The sequence below is a fragment of the Odocoileus virginianus genome, chromosome 28, assembly GCF_023699985.2.
Source record: "Odocoileus virginianus isolate 20LAN1187 ecotype Illinois chromosome 28, Ovbor_1.2, whole genome shotgun sequence".
NCBI lineage: Eukaryota > Metazoa > Chordata > Mammalia > Artiodactyla > Cervidae > Odocoileus > Odocoileus virginianus.
The window spans coordinates 41,816,903-41,842,976 of NC_069701.1; the positions used below are offsets into that span (position 1 = coordinate 41,816,903).

The window sequence follows — 26,074 nt, forward strand, 5'->3', positions numbered from 1 at the left end:
GCCTGGTGATGGTCAATCCCGGGCCTGAGACGAAAGGGCCACACTGCCGGGCTGGTCTTTGGGCCAGTGCTCTGTAACCCCCGAGAAGCCTTAAACCTAAGGGCGAAAAGAAAAAAAATACCAAAAGCACCTAACCAGTATCATACTGGGTTGGCCAAAAGGTTCCTTTGGGTTTTTCTTAACATTTTAAATCTGTCTGGGTTTTTCTGTAACATTTTAAATCATCTTAAAGTGAAATTAGGTTTCACTTTCCCACCCTGGACCTGTTTATACTCGTCATCCCAATCAAAATTGGCAACAGAATGGCAGGTTTAGTCATAAGACTTTGCACCCAAAGTATAATTTTAAGAAAGTTCAAAAATATCTAGAATGTTTCAGAGAACGTGAGTTCCCCTGATTTTCAGTATAATTAGGTTACACTTTACTAATCAAAGTAATAAAAGAATGATTTTCATCCCTGAAACAGAATTTTTGTTAAAATTCATGGGCATTTGAGTTTGTGAGATCCCACTGTCACCAAAGGCCCACTCTTTTTCCACTTTTTAGCTGCACCTCACAGCACGTGAAACCTTAGCTCCCAACCAGGGATCGAAGCTGCGCCCTCTGCGCTGAAGGTGCATCTTAACCACTGCTCCACGGGGAAGTGCCGAAGTCCCACTCTTCTCAGGGGGTTATAGAATCACCTCGGGATTCATAAATAGAGTAACAGCCGTAAATCACGTTTATGAGCCTCAGGAAAGCTAAGTCTTAGGCTGTGTACCTTGAATAAACTCAATATTAACTCTAAAATCAGAAATAACTGAAGGCTCTCTTTGCTTCACGGGAAGCCTTTGTTGGGGAAAAGAACAGGAAACTTGTAGGGGCAGACTGCTTGCCAACAAGGAAAGCCAGCTGTCCCCTGAAAACACACAACCTCAAAGCTGAGAATTACGCTTTACTCGGTGGGCTTTCTGAGGACTTAAGCCCGGAAAAACAGCCTCTTAGATCACTGAGGGACCGCCCTGAAAGGTAAGGCAGAGCCAGGTTATACAGGCGTTGTTGAAACAAAATCAAGTAACTGGAACATCAGAAGATTATGAAGAAAGATAACCAGACAGCTCAGGTTAATGAAATTAGCGGTTTTCCCTGAACCGGAAGATGCAAGAGTCACTCCTTTGACACGAACCTCAGCTGTCTGGAGCCAGCATACTGGCCCCTCAGGTTGCACCGCCCGAGGTGATGACACTTTTGCCCACAAAGTGCTCGTGTGAAATCTGAAATTCCGCTTGGGGAGAGGCAGCCCTGGAGCGTAAAGCTGTGGTCTCGGTTCCACACCCACAGGCCCCGGGGCAGGCTCATCCTGCCGGGCGCAGCTGTCTGTGGCATCGCAGCAGCACTGGCGATGACGCACCATTTCCCTGATCCCACCCCGGGGTTCTGCCGCCTGCCCGGCCCGCCACGGCCGACCTGGGGCCCACGCTCCCGCGTGTCACGATCAGGGGCCAGCCTTGGTACTGCCACTCGCTGTGTTGCCTTTGAGAAAGCCCCTCGACCTCTCTGAACCTCCCCCCTTCACCTGTCACACGAAGCTGTAGTTCTCGTTTTCCTGAGTTCAGACGATCGTCTGAGTTCCAGACGATTTCTGCACAGTCGCTTTGTAAACTACAAGTTCTGTTTCTGGCTAAAGCACAAAGGCCATCACGGAAGTCAGACTCAAATAAATGTAAATAGTTGATGAAAACGAGTTCTTATCCGGATATGAGAGACTCAGCAACAAACTGCTGTCCCTGAGTCAAAGCAGCCGCGTCTGCGGGCAGAAGCCTGGCGCCTCGACTGAGCGGACTGGAGCGGAAGGACAGGCAGCAGCCGGCCTGCGGGCGCCCCCAGCCAACGGGAGGGCAGTTCACAGCATCCTTTCCCCCCGGCGGTGCTGCCCCTGTTAAGAGGCGCTCTGTGGAAAGAGAGGGCCCCAGGCAGCAACAGGTGACCCAGCTCCTCTGCATGGTCTCTGGGTAACAGCCTGCAGGTGGCGCAGCCTCGGGAGGGAGGGGGGCACAGTGTGACTGCGAGGGTCCCCAGTGCCAGCCCTCCAAGGATGCCTCCAAAGCGGGTCGGCTCTCCGGCGACCCTGGCAGGACGTCACGCCTTGGCGGGCAGATCCAACGCCCTGTGGCTGTAAGAGACAGCTGGCGACCCAGTCCAGGATGAGCAGACCACGGGCGAGGGCTGCACGTAACCTGTTATCGGGAACGGGGTCGCAGGCACCAAGGATGCGAGAAAACAGCAAAAGTCCGGGGGGCAGACCTCTCCCCCTCCCCACAGAGAGAATGGCATCTCACTTCAAAACAGATTATTCTTCCTCAAGGCGTGCAGTTTTGTTTTCTCATTTGTCTTTTTTAATTCATTTATTTTTGTGTGTGGCAGTTTCAGGTTCACAACAAAATTGAGAAGAAGGTACAGAGACTTCCTGTGTACCTCCTACCCAACCCCACCCCCCAGAGGTACAGCTTGCCCACCATCGACGTCCCCACCAGAGCGGTCCATTGGTCACTGATGAACCTAGGCTGACATGTCATCATCACCCAGAGTCCACAGTTTAAACAGGGCTCACTCTTGGTCTTGTATCTCCTGTGAGTTTGGACAGATGTTTAATGTATCCACCACTGCATCATCACGGAGAGAGCATTTTCTGCCCTGAAAACCCTGAGGGAGAAATGCTCTCTCAACTCACCCCTCTCCACACTCCCACCCCTGGCAGCCAATGATGTTTTCACTGTCTCCACAGTTTTGCTTTTTCCAGAATTTTATCTAGTCGGAGCTGTACATTGCAGGCTTCCCGGGTGGCACAGTGGTAAAGAATCAGCGTGCCCATGCAGGAGACGCAAGACTCAGGTTCAATCTCTGGGTCGGAAAGATTCCCTGGAGTAGGAAATGGCAACCCCCAGAAGCCTAGCAGTCCGCGGGGCCACAAAGTCAGACAAGACTGAGCATGCATGCACGCACGCACGCACACACACACATGCACACACACGTGCACACGCGCGCACACATGCACACACGCACGCGCACGCACATGCACTCATGCGCACGCACACGCGTGCGCACACGCACGCACATGCACACACACGCACACACATACACACACGCGCGCGCACACACGCACGCACACACACGCACACGCGCACGCACACACATGCACACACAGTGGGCAGCCTTTTCAGACTGGCTTCTTTCACACTGTCATAGCATGTAAGGTTCTTCCGTGTCTTTCCGCGGTGTGACAGCTCATCTCTTCCTAGAGCTGAGTAACATTTCATCAACTGGATGGACCACGGTTCATCCACCCACCTATTACAGGGCACCTCGTGGCTTCCAATTTTTGGCAATTATAAAAATCTGTGTTCCGGTTTTTGTGTGGATTAAGTTTTCAACTCTGGGTTAACGCCCAGGAGCACGGTCACTGGAACAGGTGGTAAGACTGTTCAGTTTTGTACGAAGCGGTCGGATTGTCTTCCGCGCCGCGGCGCGCACCGCCAGCAGCAACAGAGCGACTCTCCGCAGCTGCACACCCTGCCCGCAGCTGACACGAACACTCCAGGTTGGGCCATTCGCCTACACGTGTGGTGGTATTTGGGGCTTATTTTAGCAATTTTTATACAGAAATAAAGTTCACCATTTAAAGAGGACAGCTCAGTGGTTTTCAGGTGCTTCGTACGAGCATCACCAGGCCATTTCTAATTCCAGGCCATTTCTATCAGCCAAATGGAGACCCCAACCCATCATATCCACTCCCCATTTCTTCCTCCTCCAAATCCCACCCCAGCCAGCCCCGCCCCTCCCCACCATGAACCCCACTGTCTCATTCAGAGCACTTCACATACCTGGAATCACACAGCGTGAGACCTCTTATGTCTGGCTTCTTTCACTTGGCATAATATTCTTGAGGTTCATCCATGTTGTAGCGAGTGTCAGGGCTTCATGCCTTTCCATGGATGAATGATGTTCCCTTGTACGGAGGGACCACGTGTGTTTATCCATTCGTCTGTGGATGGCTGTCAGTGTTTTTGACACTTGGGATCTACTGGAAGTAATGTTACTGTGAAGAGTCACACGTGTCCATGTCTCCTGGGCAGACATGTGGGAACGTGTCCATGCCTCTTGGGTATGTGCGCACGAGTGGAGCCGCTGGGTCCACTTAACTCCTTGAGGACCTGCCGCCTGCCCTCCTCCACGGGCAGCCACATTTCCTCCGTGTCCGCGGCGTGGCTACAGCAGTCCCTCTTTCATCAGTGGCCATTCAGTCTTCAAGCTCTTTGCCCCATGCTTATCCAGTATCGCCCCCATCTTACCAATAAGGAAACAGAGACATAAAGAGATAGAACAAATACCTAAACCAGAGAGCCAAGACGGGGCAGAACCAAGATGTGATGCTGGACCCAGAGTCCACTCTCTGAAATACTGCTGTGCCGTGAAGGGTGAACACAGCTGGTCAGGGTTGTCCAGACCCTTGATGGGACTCCTGGGAGGGCACCTCTGAGCCCTTGAAATGTCCTCCTGAGAAGAGTGACTGTTTATACGAGGCCATGAGCCACAACAGGTCATTTATACTGAAAACATGGTTTATGGGGAGGGCCTCGGGCTTGACCGAGGGGCTGGAGGCTAAGCTCCGCCTGCGGGTGGTCTGCCATGCCTCTGTGACCGACCCCCAGGAAAACCCCTGGACTCCCTAATGCTCCCTGGGCAGGATTCCTGGTTGGCGGCAGCTCACACGTGCGGTCACACAGGGCTTCTGGAAGAGTCGAGTGTTGCTGCGAGAGTCCTCTGGGACAGGACAGCTGGAAGCCGGCCCCCGGCCCCCCGGCCCCTGGCCCAGGAGCCTGTGCACCGGCTGATTCCACCTGTGTCCTCTCTCTGCAACGAAGTGTGACTACAGCAGCTTGGCTGAGTCCTGCGAGTTCTTCCAGAGAATCTCTGAACTTGAGGGTGGTCTGAGGGTCCCTGAATAGCCGGTCCTGTAAGTGACTGAAGTTCTCAGGAGCAGGGCTGCATAGGAGAGGTGGGGAATCTGATACCTGGATTGATGTACTGGCAGGTAGGTCACTTGCATAAAAGTAAAACAGGTAAATCTAAAAAAAGAATCAAATACCACAGAGAGGAAATCTGGAGAAGCCTGCTCCCAGAGTAACCGGAGGACGAGGACAAGCACCCTGGCTTGTGGGCACGTTTCCTGGCTCGAGGTGGCTGCAGGAACAACGTCCCCACCCCCACAAGGCAGGTAACAGGATCCGACTCGCTTCCCATCTGCACTGCCTGGAACAGTGGCCAACTCCCAGGTAAGGTGAGCCTGTGCGGGGATGGACCGGTCCCCATGGACAAGTTCTCAGGTGACAGGCTCCCCACGTGAAGACGAGGACACGGTGCTGCCTGGGACGGCAGACACAGGTGTGCATCACATACACTGGGTGTCTGCCCCCACCAGCCACCGCTGCACTTTTAGGGCAAGCCCCACCCAGGTCTCACCTGGACCCCTCAGCTGCGGCCTGATCAGAGACACAGAAGCAAGCCCAGGGGTGTGCTTCCTGTCACATGAACTAGTTCCCTCCCTGGACACCGCCACGGAGACAGTCCTGGGCAGGATGCAGGATACAGATGCCACAGAACCAGCATCTCCTCAGGAAGGGCGCCCCCTCCACTGCTGGTGAGGATGCAGAGATGCAGCCTCTATGGAGAAGAGTGTGCAGAGCCCTCAGAAAACAGAGTTACCACGGGACCCAGCAATTTAGGTTCCTGCCGGCTCAGTGGTTAAAGCGTCTGCCTGCAACGCGGGAGACCCGGGTCTGATCCCTGGGTCGGGAAGATCCCCTGGAGAAGGAAATGGCAACCCACTCCAGTATTCTTGCCTGGAGAATCCCATGGAGGGAGGAGCCTGGTAGGCTACAGTCCACAGGGTCACAAAGAGTTGGACACGACTGAGCTACTTCACTCACTCCCTTAAAAACAGAAATATCGTATGATCCAGCAATCTGACTTCTGGGCAGACAGCCAGAGAAAACTTCCATTCAAAAAGATACATACACGCCTATGTTCACAGCAGCACTATTCACAATAGCCAAGACACAGAAACAACCTAGATGTCCATCAACAGATGAATGGATAAAGATGTGGGACATTTATACAGTGGAATATCACTCAGCAATAAAAAAGGAATGAAATTTGGGTCATTTGTAGAGACAGGGATGCACCTAGACTCTATCATACAGAGTGAAATTAAGTCAGAAAGAGAAAAACAAATATCATACATTAATGCATATACGTGGAATCCAGAAAAATGGTACAGATGATCCTAGTTCCAGGGCAGGAGTAGAGACACAGACGTAGAGAATGAACGTGTGGACACAGCGTATATATGACTGACATTTAAACACTACCAGGTGTGAAACAGGCAGCTGGTGGGAAGCGTCTGTACCATAAGGAACACGGAGCTCAAATCGGGGCTCTGTGACGACCTCGATGGGTGAGGAGGAGGGGTGAGAGGGAGGCCACAGGAGGAGGGGCTACATGTATACACACAGCCGATTCACTTCACTGACGGCAGAAACTAACACGGCACTGAACCCATTATATTCCCAAAGAATTAAAGGATGTGCAAAAGAAATGCCCAATGGGCCTGAACTACATTCCAACGTCCTAGTCGCCGGATTGAATATCACTTTGAATCCATTTCGTGACTATGAGACAGCTCTGGTGAGTGGAGCCGCTCTCTCTAAAAACACCCAGGGAGAAGGAGCGCTGGAAGGCGGCTGTGTACCTGCCATCCGGGTGGAAGGAATAAACACAAAAGAGGAACAGGAGCGTAAATATTCAGAGAACGCAGAACAGCAGCCTGTCCCTCCATCCCCGGCTGTGCGCCTGACACACAGGTAAATTGCCCTGTTTTTCCATCCATGGCTATGGGACCACAGCAAAATGACAGAGACCGGCTCGCTACCTAGGCAAACAGGCGATAGTTTGTAATAGAATAAAAATGTCAACAGCAAAAAAGAGAAAAGGAAGCAAAGGGGACAATTTGCATCCATGCAAACACCTTGAGTTTTATTTCCAACCGTCCGAGATACGAAAAACGTCATTCAGTGGAAGGCTGATGTGTTTGTTTTGGTGAGCTACAGTCTCTCTGACTTCTCCCTTGTTCGTTCCAAGGAAAGGTGAAGTCAACGAATCGCTGACTCCCCGCAGTTATAAAGCCACACGGCAGCTGACCCTTCCAGGAGAGCTGGACCACAGGCTGGCATCAGCCCCTGCCCAGCCGGGGCTTGTGTGAGACCCTCTGCTGGGCGAATCCCAGGTCTGCAGAACAGCAGGGAGATCCAGACACCAGGTTCTCCACCGGATTCCCCCCACACAGCCCCTTGGAGCCCTGTTTCACAAGAGCCACCCCCTTGTGAATATGTGGCTAACGCCCAGTGTTACCAAACCTAGAAAACTCCTGATTTGGCGACATGACTTTTTTCATTTGAAACTGTTATTGCCGCTCTGTTGTTTAGTTGCTAACTCATATCTGACTCTTTCACGACCGCATGGACTGTAGCCCACCAGGCTCCTCTGTCCATGGGATTTTCCAGGCAAGAATACTGGAGTAAGATACACATGTAAATTTACAGTCACAGGAATATCACTTTGCTTGCATTCAGTCTCATCTAACTTCTCTCTTACCAGGAAGCTGTCTCTATGAGCCTCAGTAAATCCGGCCCCACCCAGAGACCAGATCTAAGTCATTCCCGTTGGGCTACTTCCACTCACTTGGCACAGGCTCAGAGCAAGGGAGAGACCCAGCCTCTGCCGGGAGAACCCAGGACACACACAGCCTGCTCCACTCAGAGAAACCACCCTCCACACCTCGATGCGGGCAAGCCCTGAGCCAAAGATCTCACTCAGCAGCCTCGGGCCTGGAGGTAAAAATATCTCAGGGAACAGAGACAGCAACACGTGAGAACACGTAACCAGCGCCTGGGATCCTCAGACACACGACACACACCCTGGGGCCAGGGCGGGAGCCCCGCTGACCTGAGGGCTGGCCCGCTGCTCGGGGCCAGGGTTTAGAGGCCTCCCAGGAGGCTGCAGCCCCGGAGGCCTCCCTGCCCCAAGGAAGCTCCGTGAGGCTCCGTCGGGACAAATCGTCTCCTTCCAGCTCTCCAGCACACAATCTTGGACTCAGCATAACACGCAAACATGTCATCAATTATTTTTTTTAAACAGCTTGGTGAAGATATAATCCACATGCCATACAACTCACTTGTTCAGTCGCTCAGTCATGTCCGACTCTTTGCAACCCCACAGACTGCAGCACCACAGGCTTCCCTGTTCTTCACTATCTCTGTGAGTTTGTTTAAACTCATGTCCATTGAGTCAGTGATGCCATCCAACCATCTCATCCTCTGTCATCCCCTTCTCCTCCCACCTTCAACCTTTCCCAGCATCAGGGTCTTTTCCAATGAGTTGGCTCTTCACATCAGGTGGCCAGGGTATTGGAGCTTCAGCCTCAGCATCAGTCCCTCTAATGAATATTCAGGGTTGATTTCCTTTAGGATGGACTGGTTGGATCTCCTTGCTGTCCAAGGGACTCTCAAGAGTCTTCTCCAACACCACAGTTCAAAAGCATCAATTCTTCGGCGCTCAGCTTTCTTTATGGTCCACCTCTCACATCCACACATGACTACTGGGAAAACCACAGCTTTGACTAGACAGACCTCTGTCAGCAAAGTAATGTCTCTGCTTTTCAATAAGCTGTCTAGGTTTGTCATAGCTTTTCTTCCAAGGAGCAAGTGTCTTTTAATTTCGTGGCTGCAGTTACCATCTGCAGTGATTTGGGAGCCCAAGAAAATAAAGTCTGTCACTGTTTCCATTGTTTCCCCATCTATTTGCCAGGAAGTGATGGGAGCAGATGCCATGACCTTCATTTCTTGAATGTTGACTTTTAAAACAGCTTTTTCACTGTCCTCTTTCACCTTCATCAAGAGGCTCTTTTGTTCATCTTCACTTTCTGCCATAAGGGTGGTGTCATCTGCATGTCTGAGGTTATTGATATTTCTCCCAGCAATCTTGATTCCAGCTTGTGCTTCATCAGGCCTGGCATTTCACATGATGTACTCTGCATGTAAGTTAAATAAGCAGGGTGACAATATACAGCCTTGATGTACTCCTCTCCCGATTTGGATCCAGTCCGTTGCTCCACGTCCAGTTTTGCTGCTTCTTGACCTGCACACAGATTTCTCAGGAAGGTACCATTCAGCGGGCTCTCCTGTGATCATGGAGTTGGGTAGACCACCACCTCTGCCCATATTAAAACAGCTACACAGTCTCAGGAACACCATCATTCTCAGCCATCACCTCCCAAATTCCCAGCCCCACCACCCCTGGCAACCACTCATGACTTTTTTCTATCTCTACAAATTTGCCTTTTGGGGGCATTTCATATAAAATGGAATCACATGCTATAGAATCATTCAACTCTCTTTTATCTCTTTTCTTCGATTCTCTTTTGTGAAAAGCCTTGTCCTTGGGCAGAGCTAGCACTGCCCACAGTTCCATGAATTCTACGCCTGAATCACCTCAAAATATGAGACTATAATACACTTGAACCTCTCAGCTTAGTGTCCATCTCAAAAAGGTTTTTGCTATGGGATTTCTCTGATGGTGCAGCACTTGAGAATCTGCTGTCCAATGCAGGGGACATGGGTTTGATCCCTGGTCAGGGAACTAAGCTTCGTGATGCTGCAAGGCCGTGCACTGCAATGAAGACCCATCACAGCCAAAATAATAATTGAGAAAAGGTTTTGTCATGTCCTCAGCTTTCACTGAGGTCAAACAGAGTATGAAAACTACTGGGGCGTTTTTGGTCAAACCCCAACTGAAAACACCACTTGAGAGCATTCCTCCTAGACTAGAGCACTAAGGAAACCTGATCTCCAGGTGAACTCAGACTAGAAGAGAGAGCTCTGCTAGCGCAGCTTTCCCTTTTCCCCCTGGCTGCTAGGAGGCTCAGAGAGAAAAAAGCACATGTGGCTGCGAAGCCACACTGTCCTCCCAGGAGCTGGTCATAGCTTGATGGTTCTGGTGGAGTTTTACTGGTCTTTAACCCAATGTTAACAGTCCATGGAGTCCCAAAGAGTCAGACATGACAGAGCAACTAAACACAGCATGACCCGACATTAAAGCAGAGCTCTTTCAGTGGGGCCTGCAGCAGAATCAGTTAGTAAACTAACAAGGCAGATTCCTACTGAACTGGAGGAGGTCTTAGAACCTGCGATTTCAACAAGACGCCCAAGAGTTCCCGGTCCTTGGCTCAGGTTCCGAGTCAAAAGCAACATGAAAGACACACCCCTTTTCCTAGGACTGAGATGACCCATGTGGGTCAACAAACCCAATTCTTCCTCATCCTCGATCGTCCTCAGCCCAGCAGGGAGCATCGGTGAGTTGGCCCAGGTGCTGTGTGCAGGGGCTGTGGTAGACGTGGCCGGCTCGCACACGCAGCTCAGGGGAAGGGCTCCGCCTGCCGAGATGACGGCGCGGCCCCCCCTCGGCCGAGAGATCTGGAAGGATCTTCATGAGCCGCGCGGACCCCCCTCGGCCGAGAGATCTGGGAGGGTCCACGTGAGCGGCGCGGCCCCCCCTCGGCCGAGAGATCTGGGAGGGTCCACGTGAGCGGCGCGGCCCCCCCTCGGCCGAGAGATCTGGGAGGATCTATACGAGGAGCACAATGACCAGCACGGCCTTCCCGAGACCGCATGGCCTCCATCGCAGTCCTCAGAAGAAACCAGCAGCTCCCGTGGAGACTCCGGTCCACCTGGACCGGTGCGGCCTTCTCGACATCGCACTCCAACCCCAGGGCTCTGAGAAGCCCAGCGTCGTTCCGGCATCAGCTCTTCAGGTCCCCCTCCTGACTCGGGGGGATGTTCCCCTCCCCACCTGTCTCAGTGGGCGACCAGGTCTAACGTGGCTGGAGGAGGTGGGGGGCAGAGGAGCAGAAGGAAACCCAGGGGCGCTGGGCTCGTTCCCCCAAATGGCCCCGAGATGCCCAGAGGGTGCAGCTGCGTCCTGGGCAGGCCCTGGGAGCTGGGGGCAATGACAGGTCTCAGAGAGTGTGCAAGGGTGGAGACGGGGAACCCTCCTGGGAGGTGGGGTCTCCTGACAGTCAAGGGCACGGGAAACAGGCCCACGGACAGTGTGGAGCCGCGTGTTCCCATGAGGGGTGGGCATGGCCTGGCAGGTTCCCCAACCCCTTGGGCCTCCTGGCTCCCTCTGCTCTGGTGAGAGGTGAAGGTCCTGGGGTGGCCGGAGCAGAATTTACCCACCCAGAAAGACCACAGGCAGGAAGCGTGTGGGCAGGGCTCGGGGTGCCCACTTGACCTCCAGGCCTTGCAAGCGGGTGGAAGCGCTGAAAGCGGACATCGTGGGGGACACTCGGGGCACTTCTGTGGGGGTCAGCAGTGAGAGCCCGGCGTGCGGACCTCAGGCTCAGTCTGGCTGAGAGGGGAGGTGCTCAGGGCCTTCCTAAAGGAAATCAGTCCTGAATATTCACTGGAAGGACTGGTGCTGAAGCTGAAACTCCAATACTTTGGCCACCTGATGGGAAGAACTGACTCATTTGAAAAGACCCTGATGCTGGGAAAAATTGAAGATGGAAGGAGAAGGGGACGACAGAGGATGAGATGGTTGGATGGAATTGTCGACTCAATGGACACGAGTTTGAGGGGTCGGTGATGGACAGGGAGGCCTGGTGTGCTGCAGTCCATGGGGTCGCAAAGAGTTGGACATGACTGAGCAACTGAACTGAACGCCTCTCCCAGCAGTTTACCTGGGGCGCATCCTGCAGAGAGTGACAGGGTGATGGCAGTCCTGCCCACACCAGTGCCAAGCCCACTCCCCAAGATTTCAGCTGGGCCACTGTGACCTGGGGAAAGGGCATCACGTCTTCCCGTGGTGACTAGCTAGCCATCAAAGTAAGTCTGTTCAAATCCTGAGCCCCAGCCGCACGCGAGGCCCCACTTCCCTTCCTCCTCACTGAAATGTGACCCTGTCCCCCGACCACAGTGAAATCGGGATTCACGTGGCATATGACTGTCCAGAACCTGCTGTGACAAAGGGCCGCAGGCTGGGAGACACAAATGTATCCTCTCCCAATCCTGGAGGCCGAAAGTCTGGAACCAGGTTCACGGGACGGAAATCCAGGCGTCACAGAGCTGGCTCCCTCCCAAGGCTCTCGGGGAGGGGCCTTCCTGCCTCTTCCGGCCTCCAGGGGCTCCAGGTGTCCCCGCTCACGGCTGCACCCCTCCGGCCCCTGCCTTCACAGGGTCTCCTCTGTTCAGACCTGCCTGTCGTAAGGCCTCTTGTGATGGCATTAAAGGCCCAATGAGATAACCCTGGGTAATCCATACGTCACAGGACGCTTAGGGTTCATGGTGAAGGGCAGAGAAGCCTGGCGTGCTGCAGTCCATGAGGTCACAAAGAGTCAGACGTAACTTAGCAACTGAGCACAACTTCATGAAAACGTAATCTCTGCATCCATTCAAGGTAGCACCTTCAATCACGGGTGAGAATTCACAACACTGTGCGTTATTTCCATTACTCTGAAGTGAAACCCTCTGCCACGTTATGTAACATCCTGGCTGCTCCCTAAATTACCACCCAAGGGTCATTTTCCATGTTTTTCCAAGTGGCAAAGGAAGGGATTGCTTCCAAGGCCTGAAACCCAGAATCCCTGAAATCCACACCGTTTTGCTACATGATGACCATCTCCACTGCAAGGGGACGCAGTGGCCAGGACAGGGGCCATGGGGCGCCCATGCAGGGGCGTCCACGATGAACGGCGGCCTCTGGGACATCCGGAGGTCGCTGAAAGGCAGGGTCCCTTTGTGGGACACCTGAGGATGCAGGAAAAACAGCTGAGAGGAAGATGAAGCACGCAGACAAACCTGGGCCTGATGGAGAATTCTGCCTCCATTCCCCCAACCCCCTCGGGACGCAGCACTTCCTGAGCTCACGAAGACTGACCCCCGAGAGATGGAAACTCCCCTCCTCCATCCACAGCACAAGACCACCATCCTTCTCCAGCTGAAAGGCCTTGGGAGGTTCCCCTGAGGCTCATCCCTCTGTAAACACCTAGCCCCCCGAGGCCCCCTGTCCTGGAGATGACCAACTCTGCGGGTGAAAGGCGCACTGGCCGGCAGAGCAAGCTGACAGTGCATCCACTCCCAGCCTAAAGGGCCGCCCAGTCCAGCCGTTCCTCTTCTCTTCCCCTGGTGTATCAATGACCACGATCACAAAGATGGATTCTTAGACCACAGCTCCCACCACTTAGGGCCAGCAGAGAGGAGTTCCCGAAGAAGCGCTGGAGGCCCAGCCCTGACGCAGGGTTCCCGACCCCGGGCCAGGGACAGGCAAGCGCTCGGGTCAATCGGTCAAGGGTCCTTTTCTCAGAAAGGAGACAGGAGAAGGTGAGTGGGCCTTGGTACAAACCCAGCCTCAGGGAGGTTCGACCTGGTCATAAGCCAACAAGCCCCCACCCAGCCTGGGGCAGACGGCCCCCCAACAAATGCAGAAACATGCTGCTGGGGGGCTCTGTGCCCTGCCCCCGGCTGCCACCATAAAGACCCTAAGCAAGGCCCAAGTCCAGAGCTCGCGGGTGGGGACAAGGCCACGCAGTTCAGCCGAGTGCTGGACCTTCCCTCAAACCTGGACACCTCCTTCTCCGAGCCTGCTCCGCCGCTAGAGGAAAGGGTAGCCACAGCCTCCACGAGAGCCACCCATGGTGTGCACCCACCTGTCAGCTCTCCGTGGAGCCACGCGAGTGAGCAGCTGTGGAGATCGGCGCCAGGGGCTTCCCCACGAGGGAACTGCATCCAGCTTCTCGGACGGTCAGAGGACGAGGGGACTGCAGGCTCTGCCCACTTGGCCGGAACAGCGGGCCTGCAGTCCTCCCAGAACCCCGTCACCGCCCGCCTGCCAGGACAGCAACCACGTGCACTGGGGGGAGGGCGGGAGCAGGGGCCAGAGAAGCAACTCGCGGCACACGGAGGGACCACGGCCTCATGGGAGGGCTTGCACAAGGACAGCGCAAGGGGCTGAACTGGATCTCAGGCAGGACTGGAGGCCCGGGAAGCCAGTGGTAGCAGGTGCTCCCCCACCCTAAAGCGGAAGGTGACCAGGGCTGGGGCAGCGGCCCTGACATTCTGCTCCTGCCTGGGGTACTCGTAACCCTAGGATGTTCTTCTCCTTCTTATCAGGATCTGGGAAGGTGCAATGGGTCTCAGTGTTCTTAAGCAGAAAGCAGCGATATACAAGCAAACCATAAACAGATACACAGCACGTCCATGTATTAAAATCTCGTTGGGGTGGACAATTTGAAACAAGGGTTTAAAATGTCTCCTTGGATAGGTGATACATTTTTTAAAAAGCCTGAAAAACATGTCCAAGCGGGAGTGGACCTCACAGACCTGCCTCTCTGGTCCCCAGGCTGGGCGGCCGGCTGTGACACCACAAGGAGCGCAGGGTGTGCAGAGCCACAGCCGGGCAGAGCCTCTCGGGACCAGCAAGGCCCGGAGCAGGGGGTCTCACCGCTGGGGGCCCAGCCCCTCACCCGAGGACGGCAGTTGGGGCCCCTGCCTCACGAGGTCAGCGTGGTAAAGCCCAGCGTCCAGGCAACACTCAGAACAAGCCCATTTTAAGCACAAATTACAGATAAACGACTCCAGAGGAGCACATGGTAGATGGTCAACATGCAACCAGCAATGGGCGTCAGACTGCGAGCTCAGAGCACATCTCAGCTCCACCGAACCACAGGCTGCAGGCTTCCCTCTGTGGTCCCCGCGCCGGACACAAGCAGGCATCTCCTGGCCTATGAAACAGTGGAGGCAGGGCGCCGGTCACACCTCCTCCCCCACCTACCCTGAGCCGTGCCAGCTGAGTCCAGCCAGGACATCTCGGAGCAGAGACGAACAGCCAGACTGGGGTCTCAGCCACAGTCCCGCTGAGTCCCCCCAAGGGCACCAAGGGCAGGTGTGTTCCTCCAGCACCCAGGACAACCCCCCCCACAACTCTGCCACAGGGACTGGAGCCCTGGCCACGAGGAACCGCTGTCCTCCGGCCGGGGTGCCAAAGCGGGGAGGCAGTCCACACCATGGCACTGAAGATGTTCTAACTCACCAGAGGCGCTGGCAGACTGGGCACCGCCGGAAGGCTTCTCAGAACCAGAACCGACCGCGCTCCAATGGGTCAAGGCAGGGAGACAGGAGACATGTCCAGAGCTGAGAGAGACAACCAGGGCGCCGTCAGACGGAGGCTCCACGAGGAGGCAGAAGTCACAGCTACAAGCGCTCTGAGGCCTGCGAGCTGAAAAGCATCAGCTGCATTTCTGCTTCCTGAAAGATGGCACAGATGCACTTCCCCCACTCCTCCCAAAACCTGCAACAAAAACCGCAGGACGTTGTATAAGAACCAAACCAAAGACTCGGAGGGGTGGAGAGAAGGCAGGCGGGTCAGGGACCAGGGACCCAGGGAGCGGCACAGCCGTCGGTCCTCTGAGTTGGGTTTTTGCCTCGTGTCCCAGATTGGGAGCTGAGAAGCCGATGGTCAGACCACCAGGTGCTGCTCTTCAGCTGCTCGGTCGTGTCCGACTCTCTGCAGCGCCCTGGCCTGCAGCACGCCAGGCTCCCCGTCCTCCACCACCTCCCGGAGCTCGCTCAGACTCGTGTCTGTTGAGTCAGCGATACCATCCAACCATCTCATCCTCTGCTGCCCTCTTCTCCTCCTGCCTTCAATCTTTCCCAGGATCAGGGCCTTTTCCAGAGAGTCAGCTCTTCCCATCAGGTGGCCAAATGACTGGAGCTTCAGCTGAAACACCAGTTGAAGCAGGGGGGAAAAGCTGCAAAGAATGACTACTCTCTCCAGGAAAAAAAACCAGGAAAATGGCAGCAAAACAGGAAAAAAAAACGTTCAGGCAATCACTCCGCTACTTCACCCAGATGTCACAGAAGAACTTCGGCCCCCACCCTGAGTCCCAGGAGCAGAGGCCAAGGGGGCAGCCTGGACGTCCCCTCGAGTGGCCGTCACAGGCACTCAAACCTCCACGGGGAGGGAGGGGGCAGATAAACCAAGCTGTGGAGCTGGAACTTTCTTCCCCACCGAGCAGGCACGCATCCTCCTCCAGTTCCACTGTATTAACACAGACACCACGTGGAGACTGGACTTCCACATGCACACAGCATCCCTCCCTCACCTCAGTGGTCAGAAGAGTGTTAACAGAGAGTAAGGACCTTCCCCATCGCCAGCAAGTGAGGCCACCCCCACCTCGTATCCGTGGAGACCACATGGGGAGCAGGTCCCCTCCCCCACAGGCAACAGCAAGGAGCCTCCCCACTGGGGTATCAGCGGGGCTCAACCAAGGACCCTGGACGTCTGCCTTCAGCGGGCTGAGAGTGACGTCTGAACAAACGGGCTAAACCGGCAGGCTCGATGAGACCGACGGTCTCGCGGCAGAATACAAAACTGTGCACATGTCCACTGAAAACCATTCGTCATCCCCCAATCCAGGAAGATCTCAAATGCGTGAAAGCCAACCGGTGGATGACATCACTGAGCGGACAGAGATGTTTGTGCTGAAACTGAGTCTGAAGCGGCAAAAACAAAAACGCTTCAACAAGTTAACTGTGAACACACTGGAAACACGTAAAAACAGAAAACCTCACTGAATAAAAGAACAGAAAATCTCAACAAGGAAATACAGGTCTTCCTTGATACATGATGGGGTGCCATCTGGGTAAATAAGTAGGAAATACCGTAACTCGAAAATGCACGTAATACACCCAGCTACTGAACGTCACAGCTCAGTCACACCTCCTTTCAGCATACTCAGAACACTTGGACCAAATGATCTAACACAAAGCCTGTTGTATAACGACGTGCTGACTATCTCACTAAATTTACTGGGAACTGTCCTGAAAGTGAAAAGCAGGATGGCCGTCCGGGTACAGAGTGGTTTCGCGTTGGTCGCTCACCCCTGTGACCACGTGGCTGAGCCACAGCTCACTGCTCCCGCCACGACAGAGGATGGCTCCACGTGTCACAGGCCCAGGAAGGTCAACATTCAAGATTCAAAGTCCAGTCTCTACTGAATATGTATCATTTTCACACCATCAAAAAGTCATGCTGCTGGACAACGGAAACTAACACAGCGTTTTAAATCAACTAGACTCCAGTAGAAGGGCTTCCCTGCTGACTCAGTGGCAAAGAATCTGCCCGCCAATGCAGGAGACGGAGGTTGGATCCTTGAGTCGGGAAGATCCCCTGGAGAAGGAAATGGCAACCCACTCCAGTATTCGTGCCTGGAGAATCCCATGAACAGAGGAGTCTGGCAGGCTACAGTCCATGGGCTCACGAAGAGTCAGATATGACTGAGCAGCTAAAAACAACAATGCTCCAGTAAAAATTTTTTTAAAAGAAAACAGAGAAGGGAAAAAAAGAAAAAGAATAATTGAAAATTGAAGTCTAAGTTCCCATCTCAGGAAGCTAGTAAAAGGTGAGGAAAATAAATCCAAAGCAAAGGTTTGAAGGAAGGAAGAAAATAATCAAAGGAGTAAAGATAAATAAAACAAAACCAAAAAAACAATAGAGAAAATCAATGAAATGATGAGCTGGCTCTTCATAAAAGTCAATAAAATTGACAAAACTATCCAAAAAAGACAGAAACGGCTCAAATTACCAATTCCAGGAATGTAGCACAGGATATTACTATAGACCCTGCAGGCACTGAGGGTAAACAGCTCCACACGCTTAAAGTACACCATTTAAATGAGAGAAACCAATTCTCCAAGCAATGCAAAGTTACAGCTCATTCTGTATGAAATAGGTAATCTCAGAAGCCCTACGGCTATTAACAAGATTGAGTTCCTCATTATAAAACACACGTTTTTGTAAGAAAGAGGAAATCGCCACACCCAAATAGTTTCACCAGAGAATTCCATGAAATGTTCAGAGAGTTAGTATCAATTCTATAAAATATCTGGAGTAGGAAATGGCAACCCATTCCAGTATTACTGCTGGAAAACTCAGTGGACAGAAGAGCCTGGCAGGCCGCAATCCATGCGGCTGCAGAGACTCAGACACGACTGAATAACTGAGTACACACTATACAGTATCTTCCAGAAAACAGAATCCAATCTATTTTATGGAACCAATATGATACTGACACTGAAACCAGGCAAAGAGACAATCACAGGCCCATATCCCGCAAATATAGATGGAAAAACAATCCTTAGCAAAATACTAACAAATAAGAGCTAAGCAATTACCATACAAGAGAAGAATTATAGATCAAGACAAGTAAGGTTTATTTCTGGAATGCTAGGCTGGTTCAATCTCTTTTTAAAAGAATTAATTTATGTGATACGCCACACCAATAGGTTAAAGAAGGAAAATCACACAGTCAAAGCAATCAATGCAGAAAAAGCATTCGACAAAATTCAACATCTGTGACAAATTCTCCCCCGCAAAAAAGGAAGAAGGGAAATTCTTCAACCTGATCAAGAGAATCTGCAAAACTTCATGTAATCAGCTAACATTATTCCAAATAGGGAAAGATGAAACGCTTTCCTTCTGTGACGAGGAACAAGGATGTCTGCTCTAGTCATTTTCACTCTACACAGCAGTAGATGCTCCAGGCAACAGAAAAGGCAAGAAAAGAAGATATAAAGCGTACAGATCAGGAAAGTGAAAGTGTTAGTCGCTCGGTCGTGCCCGACTCTGCGACGCTGTGGACTGTGGCCCGCCAGGCTCCTCTGTCCCTGGGATTCTCCAGGCAAGAATACAGGACCGGGCTGCCGTTTCCTACTCCAGGGGATCTTCTCGACCCAGGAATCGAACTCAGGTCTCCTGCAACACAGGTGGATTCTTTACTGTCTGAGCCACCAAGTAAGCCCCCTGATCAGGAAGATAGAAATAAAACTGCTCCCATTTGCAGGTGACAAGACTGTAGAAAATCCCAAGGAATCTCCAAGACAACACTTCCTACAAATAATAAAAGAGTTGAACAAAGTCACAAAATACAGGATCAACATATAAAAGTCAAATGCATCCCCCTATACTAGCAATGAGAAGGCAATGGCACCCCACTCCAGTACTCTTGCCTGGAAAACCCCATGGATGGAGGAGCCTGGTGGGCTGCAGTCCATGGGGTCGCTAAGAGTCGGATATGACTGAGCGACTTCACTTTCACTTTTCACTTTTATGCATTGGAGAAGGAAATGGCAACCCACTCCAGTGTTCTTGCCCGGAGAATCCCAGGGACGGGGTCGCACAGAGTCGGACACGACTGAATGACTTAGCAGTAGCAGTAGTATACTAGCAATGAACATGTGGACAACCAAATGTATAATCCAATACCATTTGTAACTTCTCAAAAAAACATTTAGGTGTGAATCTAACAAAACTTTTACGCTGAAGTCTACATAAATCAGTGAAAAATAAAAGAACATCTAAGGATTTAGGCTTTCCTGGTGCCTCAATAAGTGCAAGTCGCTCAGTCGCGTCCGACTCTTTGTGATCCCGTGGACTATACAGTCCATGGAATTCTCTAGGCCAGAATACTGAAGTGGGTAGCCATTCCCTTCTCCAAGGGATCTTCCCAACCCAGGGGTTGAACCCAGGTCTCCTGCATTGCAGGCGGATTCTTTACCAGCTGAGCCGCCAGGGAAGCCCTCAGACAGTCAAGAATCTGCCTGCAGTGCAGGAGACCTGGGTTCCATCTCTAGGTCGGGAAGCTCCCCTGGAGAAGGGAATGACAACCCACGCCAGTGTTCTTGCCTGGAGAATCCCGTGGACAGAGGAGCCTGGTCGGCTACAGTCCACAGGGCTGCAAAGAGTCAGAGATGACTGAGTGACGAACACTTTCACTTTCACTTTTCAAGGAAGCAGAGAGGCAAACCCCGTTCATGGGTTGGAAAATTCAACACACTCAAGACATCAACTTTCCCCAAATTGAAAACACTTGGGTGAAACACGATCTCAGCAAGATTTTTTTTCTTTTGGTAGATACAGATGGTATTATTCTGAAATTTATATGGGAAAGCAAAGGACCTAGAATTACTAAAACAAATTTGAAAAAGAATAAACTGAGAGCCTTCAGTTCACCCAATTTTAAGACTTACAGCTAAAGGAACCAAGGCGCTGGCATTCTGGGGGACAGGCAGGGACACAGGCCAACAGAATTCAACAGAGAGCCCAGAAACAGACCCACACAAAGTCATAAAAGCAACTCAACAGAGGAAGGTGGCCCCCCAACAAAGGTGCCGAAGCAACTGGACACTGATAGCAAATGAGAGCCATTAACCCGAGCCTTAATGGCTGGAGCTGCAGAAGGAACCGGCAACCCGCCCCAGGATTCTTGCCTGGAGAATCCCACGGACAGAGGAGCCTGACAGGCTACAGCCCATGGGGTCGCAAGGGTCGGGCACGACTGAGCAACTGCACCAGCACCACCAACCCGAGCCTCACAGGATGACCCAGCAATCCCACTCCTGCGCACACACAGACGAGACTTATCCAGAAAGATGCATGCACCACCACCCAAGTCCAGAGAAGCACTATTCACAACAGGCCACACATGGAAGCAGCCTAAATTCCATCAACAGGGGAATGGATAAAGAAGATGTGGTACATATATACAGTGGAATATTACTCAGCCATAAAAAAGAGTGACATAATGCCATTTGTAGCGACACAGATGCATCCAGAGACAGTCATGCTGAGTGAAACGGGTCAGACACAGAAACACAAACATCAGGATAGCACTCACATGTGGAATCTAAACGAAGGACGCAAAGGAACTTATCCACAAAACAGAGACGGACCCACAGACATAGAGAACAAACTATGGTCACCAAGGCGGGAAGGGGTGGGGAGAGGACAAATTAGGAGCTTAGGATTAACAGATACACTGGCTTAGCCACTCAGTCGTGTCCAAGTCTTGTGACCCCACGGACCATAGCCCGCCAGGCTCCTCTGTCCCTGGGATTCTCCAGGCAGGAATACTGGAGTGGGGTGTCGTTTCCTTCTCCAGGGAAGATGGATATACTATTATGTAGTAAAACAGATGAACAATGAAAGCATCCTGTATAGCACAGAGAACTGTAGTCAATATTTTTAATAATCCATAATGGAAAAGAACTTGAACAAGAACTAGACATGTATCCATCTTATCCATCTATGTTTAACTGAGGGCTTGCCTGGTGGCTGAGTGGTAAAGAATCTGCCTGCCAATGGAGGAGACACAGGTTCAATCCCTGGGTCAGGAAGATCCCCTGGAGAAGGGAATGGCAACACATTCCAGTATTCTTGCCTGGGAAATCTAATGGACAGAGGAGCCTGGCAGGCTTCAGTCCCTGGGGTCGCAGAAGAGTTGGACACGACTTAGCTTCTAAACAACAATAATGGATAACTGAGTCACTGTGCTGGACACCTCACACTAACACAACAGTGTCAATCAACAATACTTCAATTAAAAAAAAAAAACAACTCTAAACAGATCATTGGGGCCTTCCCTGGTGGCGCGGGAGTTAAGACTTGAGCTCCGAAGGCAGGGGGCATCAGTTCAATCCCTGGTTGGGGAATAAGATGTCACATGCTATATGGTGCAGTGTGAAAAATTGAAAATAAGTAAACAATAAATTAAATTTTTTTCAGTAAAATTTAAATTTTTTTAAAAGCATGAATCATGGACTTAGATGTAAAATGCAAAACTATGAAACTTTGGAAAAGAAATTCTCACAGGAGAAAACCTTCAGGCTCTAGGGTTAGGAATGCCAAACGGATGCCAAAAGCATGTGCCACACACAGAATAACTGATAAATCAGACCTCATCAAAATGAAAACCTTTCGTTCTGTGAAAAAGAGGATACAAATACAAATCACAGATGGGAAAAAATATCTGCAAAGCACACATCCAACAGAGGACTAGTGTCCACGGTATAAAGAGCTCTCAAAACTTATAAAGAGGATTAAAAAAAAAAAACAGACCATCCAATTAAGACAGGGACAAAAGACACGCAGAGACATTTTACAAAGGAGGGCAGCCAGGTGGCAAAGGGGCACGGGAGATGCTCAAAACGTCATCAGCCACTAAAACAAAGAAACTAAAACCTACGTCCCTACACCATCCCGGCCAGTGGAAGACACAGTAACACCAAACGCTGGTGAGAAGCTAGACAAGCTCTCACACTGCTGATGGGAGTATAAAATGCAAGAGCGATGCAGGAAAACAGTGCAGCAGTTTCCTAAAAATCCAAACATGCAGCTACTGTGCAACCCACAGACGACACTTGTGGGCGTTCACCCCAGGGAAATGAAGACCAACATCACACAAAACCCACAGCATTAATGCTCGGAAAGTGGAAGTGAGAGTGTCAGTCGCTCAGTCCTGTCCAACTCTTTGCGACCCCATGGACTCTGGCTGCCAGGCTCCTCTGTCCATGGGGTTCTCCAGGCAAGAACACGGAGCGTATCCACCTCCTACTCCAGGGGACCACCAGGGAAGCCCCTCTGCAGAGTTCTGATGACAGAGGAGCCAACTCCAGAGAGCTGTTTACTGTATAATTTCATTTCTGTATAATTACTGAAACAAAATTATAGAGACGGAAGACAGATTAGTGGTTGCCGGGGCTGAGAAGCAGGTGAGGCAGGAGGGAGTCTATGAGGCTATAGAAGTCCAGCATGAGAGACCCTGGCCCTGATGGCAACACTGTGTCTGGACGGCGACACGGCCAGCATCCTACTAAATGTCATCCTTGGGTTCTGCAGGACACGACTCGTGGGGCCAGCTGGGTAGACGGTACAGAGGGTGGTTCTGTATTCTTTCTTACAACTGCAATTATTTTTAAAATACAGAGGTTCTTTCTATGTTATAAACTACATTGTGGAAAACAAAACAAATGAAATTACACACAGTTGCCACGCGACCGAAGATACATGATTCTATGTCAAGGCATATACCTAAAATTGATAAGAACATTAGGTCCAGGACTTCCCTGGTGGTCCAGTGGTTAATGATCCACCTGCCAATACAGGGGACATGGGTTTGATCCCTGGTCTGGGAAGATTCCACATGTCCCTGAGCAACGGATAAGCCCACGTGCTATGGAGCCTGTGCTCGGCGAGATAACCCACCGCCATGAGAGCCTGAGCGGCCCTGCTCGCCACAACTAGAGAAACGCCCTGGTAGCAATGAAGACCCAATGCAACCAAAAATGAATTTTTAAAAAAATTTTAAGCTTAAAAAAAGGAACATATGACCGCAACAAAACCTGAATCCTAATCTTCGTAGCCGCTCTCTTCGTCACAGCCAAAAAGCAGAAGTAATCCACAGGTCCACCAAGCCACGAGTACATAAATAAAATGTCAGCCAGCCATGCGACGGAGCCACATTCAGCCCGGATGCAGACACAGCACACACCTGGATGAACCGCCCAGATAGGATGCTGAGTGAAGGAAGTCAGTTACAAAGGTTCCACTGACATCAAGTGCTCCGAGCAGGCACACCCAGGGAGACAGAAAGCAGGTTGCCAGTGGGCCAGGAAGGTGGGGATGGGAGTCAGGGGCAAACTGTTAGCAGGTACAGGGTTTGTTTCAAGGGAGACAAAAATGTCCCAGAATTACTTGTGGTAATGGCTGAGCAACCCAGGAATCTACTAAAAATGCAGTGCATTCAACCCTTCGTGTGGACTGCATGGTGTGCGAACTACATCTCAAATTGTCCGGGGGAAAAACAGCAAGCAGCGACTGGGTTCTAGGAAATTTTAAAAGCACCCACTTTACAGTGACCTCCCTGTCCCTGCTGGAGAATAACTAAATTATTGAACTGTTTTAAAATGTTAGCCTTCAGCATTCTGCAGCTATTTTTAGAAGTGCTCATCATTTCTGGAGAGATGGAAATCATAATTGTGAAGCGTCCTGAAACAGCTCTGTGGCCCTGAGGCCTCACCCCGGGCACAGAGTGGCCCGGTGTCCTGGGCTGGGAGTCAGGAGGCACCAGCCTGTGCCCTGGACAGAGCCGGCCGCTCCGCCCCCAGGGGCCCCTCCGCCCGAGCAGAGCTCCTGGAATCCAGCTCCCGGGCCCGCAGCTCTGCTCTGCGGCACCCCGAGAGTGTTCCAGCTAATTCTGTGGGACGGGAACGCATGAGGGTCACCCTGGAGCCCTGGGGAGTGACAGAGCGGGCACAGAAGGCTTCCCCGAGGGCCCCCGTCAGAGGAAACGTCACCACCTCTCACCCAGAAAGGCAGCGGGAGCAGCCCCATAACTGCAGGCCTTCTTGAGAGAGTGGAACCTGGTTCTGCCAAAGGTGAAAAGAAGCTGTTTCATCAAAAACTAAAGGACAGGAATGGACCCAGCAATACCACTTCTGGGCATATACTCAGAAGAAGCCAAAACTGAAAAAGACACATGAATGGATGTGAGAGCTGGACCATAAAGGAAGCTGAGTGCCAAAGAATTGATGCTTTTGAACTGTGGTGTTGGAAAAGACTCTTGAGAGTCCCTTGGACTGCAAGGAGATCCAATCAGTCTATCCTCAAGGAGATCAGACCTGAGTGTTTATTGGAAGGACTGATGCTGAAGCTGAAGTTCCAATACTTTGGCCACCTGATGTGAAGAACTGACTCATTGGAAAAGACCCTGATGCTGGGAAAGATTGAGGGCAGGAGGAGAAGGGGACGACGGAGGATGAGATGGCTGGATGGCATCACCGATTTAGTGGACATGAGTTTGAGTAAACTCCGGGAGTGGGTGATGGACAGGGAGGCCTGGCGTGCTGCGGTTCATGGGGTCGCAGAGGCGGACACGACTGAGCGACTGAACTGACTGCCTGAGCAGCATCACTGACAACAGTCAGACAGCGGGAACAGCTCGTGTTCACCGACAGGAGCTGGTGGTGCTCAGGCGTGTCTGACTCCGCGACCCCCTGAGCTGTAGCCCGCCAGGCTCCTCTGTCCACGGATTCTCCAGGCAAGAACACTGGGGTGGGTTGCTGTTTCCTACTCTAGGGGATCTTCCTGACCCAGGGATCAAACCCACGTCTCTTGCATCTCCTGCACTGGCAGGCGGGTTCTTTACCACTGAGCCATCAGGGAAGCCACAACAGGAGACCAGAGGAAACGTTCTCCATCCAGAGAAGGGAAGAGAACTCAGCCGCTAAGACGGACGGCGCCCTGACGCGGCCACAAGGTGGACGAACGCGGGGAGCGTTCTAATCACGGAGAGAAGCCGCCATGAACGCCCTCCCGTCGTACCAGCCGCTTACATGCAACGTCCAGAGTAGGTCAGTCCACAAAGGCAGAAGAAAGCAGACAGATGGCTGCTGGGGGCTGCAAGGATCGGACTGTTCCTGGGAGAGGGGTGTCCTTTTGGGGTGACAGAACCAGAACTTTCTGTACTAAATGCCACTGAACTGTACAGTTTTAAATGGTTGGTTTTATGTGTATCTCACCTCAATAATAAAAAAGAACCTCATTCACACAAGCTCACAAGGATTCAGAATCCACTTTATGGAGAGAGGGAGGACAGAAAACCTCAATACAAGGCAAAACGCCAACATTCTCAGGGATGAGGAGGAAAGGGGAAAAAGCATCTCATCAGCTTCTGTCACAGCACCTTTCTGAGGCTGACCTTCCCGAGACCCTCCAGGATGTCCGAGTGTGGACTCCGCCTCGCCACTGTACTGTCTGCGCCACGGCTTTAAAAGTCTGGGGAGGCAAGAACGTGACTTTGTCTGATCTACCCATTCTTCTGATGAGGAAACTGAGGCCGGGCTCCCAGAGCTGCTGAGCAGCCCCGTCAGGACCACAGCTCCCACTCCTGCCTTTCTGCCATGACCCCTCCGCTCCCTCTGGAAAATCGCTCATCACTAATGAAGACCCTGTGGGTCCCTGACCTCCGGAGAACGCTCTTAACTCCGCTTCTGCTCTGGCTCCACACCAGCTTCATAAGAGCTGCCGCAGAGGGTCACTCAAGAACGCGGCTAAAATGGGAACTAGGCCCGCCAGCCGAACCACAGAGCCA

General features: G+C 52.0%; 1 protein-coding gene across 6 annotated transcripts in view; it reads right to left on the reverse strand.

The window, feature by feature from the left end:
* SHANK2 (SH3 and multiple ankyrin repeat domains 2) overlaps positions 1–26,074 on the reverse strand; it is a 549,988-nt gene that overhangs the window by 502,161 nt on the left and 21,753 nt on the right. For all 6 annotated transcript variants that reach the window (XM_070457813.1, XM_070457814.1, XM_070457811.1 and 3 more), the window contains exon 2: positions 15,178–15,278. The gene's annotated coding sequence lies outside the window, so the exon portion shown is untranslated. The remainder of the gene's footprint in view (positions 1–15,177; positions 15,279–26,074) is intronic.